The following is a 2,144-nucleotide window of genomic DNA, read 5'->3' on the forward strand; positions in this document are numbered from 1 at the left end:
TTTTTATAGAGTGATTTGAGTTCTTCAGGGTATATTCCCAGTAGGAGGATTGTGGGGTTATATGAGAGGTTGATATTTAGAGATTTTACGAGTCGCCACACTGCTTTCCAAAGAGGTTGCACTAGTCTACACTCCCACCAGCAGTGTAGAAGTGTTCCCTTTTAGCCACAACCCTCTCTGGCAGCTGTTATTTTTTGAGTTGTTGATAATAGCAATTCTGACTGGAGTTAGGTGGTATCTCAGTGTGGTTTTGATTTGCAACTCCCTGATGATTAGTGAGGTTGAACATTTCTTCATGTGTTTGTTGACTGCTTGGATGTCCTCTTTTGTGAAGTGTCTGTTCATATCTTTTCCCCATTTTATAATGGGGTTGTTTTTTTCTTTTCAGCACTTTTTAGTTCCTTGTAGATCCAGGATGTTAAGCCTTTGTCAGACCTGGTGTTGGCAAATATTTTTTCCCAGTCTGTAGGCTGTCTCCCTGCTGTCTTGATGGATTATTTGGTCTTGCAGATGCTTGTCAGTTTAATAAGGTCCCACTTGTCTATCTTCTCTCTTATGACCTGTGGGTTGCGAACTTGTTCAGGAATTGGATGCCAGTTCTGATTTCCATGAGGGTATTTCCTTCCTTTTCTAAGGTTCTTATGGGTTGAGGTTTTACATTTAGGTCTCTGATCCATTTGGAGTTAACCTTTGTGCATGGAATAGATAGGGGTCCTGTTTCAATCTTCTGCATGTGGTCAGCCAGTTTTCCCACCACCATTTACAGAATAGGTTCTCCTCTCCTCAGTGGTAGGTGGTGGAGGCCTTGTCGAAGATGAGTTGGTTGAGAAATTGCAGTTTTGCTTCTGGAATGTCAATTCTATTCCATTGATCTATATGCCTGTTCCTATACCAATACCAAGCTGTTTTGATGATTGCAGCTTTATAGTAAAGTTGGAAGTCTGGTAATGTGATGCCACCTGCTTTTTTTTTTTGCTGAGGATTGTTCTGGCTATTCTTGGATGTTTGTGTTTCCATATGAATTCCTGTGTTGTCTTTTCTAGGTCTGAGAAGAATGTTGCTGGTAATTTGATGGGTATTGCCTTGAATTTGTAGATTTCCTTAGGTAAGATGGACATCTTCCAAATGTTGATTCTTCCAATCCATGAGCATGGGATATTTTTCCACTTGTTTGTGTCATCTTTGATTTCTTTGAGCAGTGTTTTATAATTTTCATTGTAAAGATCTTTCACGTTTCTGGCTAGGAAGATGCCAAGGTATTTCTTTTTTGTGTGGCTATTGTGAATGGAATTGTGTTTGTTATTTGGGTTTCTGTTTGTTTATTATTGGTGTAGAGAAATGCAATTGTCTTTTTTACATTTATTTTGTATTCTGAGACTTTGCCAAAGGCCTTTATCAGTGTAAGGAGGTTTTTGACAGATTCTCTTGGGTTTTCAAGGTACACAATCATATCACCTGCAAAGAGAGATAACTTGACTTCCTCTTTTCCTATTTGGATATCCCTGATTGCCTCCTGTTCTCTGATTACTCGAGCCAGGACATCCAATACTATGCTGAACAGGAGGGGTGAGAGTGGGCATCCTTGTCTTGTTCCAGTTTTCAGTGGAAATGGTTCCAATTTTTGTCAATTTAGGTGTATGCTGGCTGTGGGTTTCTTGTAGATGGCTTTTACTATTTTTAGGTATATTCCTCATATGCCTAGATGTTCAAAGGTTTTTATCAAGAAGGGGTGCTGGAATTTATCAAAAGCTTTTTCTGCATCTAATGATATAATCACGTGTTTTTTGTTTTCACATCTGTTGATGTATTTAATTACATTCATGGTTTTATGAATGTTGAACCAGCCTTGCATCCCAGGAATGAAGCCTACTTGGTCATGATGGATGAGTTTTGAGATGTATTGCTGAATTCGGTTTGCTAGGATCTTGTTGAGAATTTTAGCATCTATGTTCATCAAAGATATTGGCCTGTAGTTCTCTTTCTTTGTTGGATCTTTAACTGGCTTGGGTATCAATGTGATGTTGGCTTCGTAAAATGATTTTGGGAGAGTTCCATCTTTTTCATTCACCAGGAATACCTAAAGTAGGATTGGTATCAAATCCTCCTTAAATGCCTTATAGAATTCTGCTGGAAAGCCATCTGGA

The sequence above is a fragment of the Carlito syrichta genome, unplaced genomic scaffold, assembly GCF_000164805.1.
Source record: "Carlito syrichta isolate Samal-C Ts95f unplaced genomic scaffold, Tarsius_syrichta-2.0.1 Scaffold288064, whole genome shotgun sequence".
NCBI classification, from domain to species: Eukaryota; Metazoa; Chordata; class Mammalia; order Primates; family Tarsiidae; genus Carlito; species Carlito syrichta.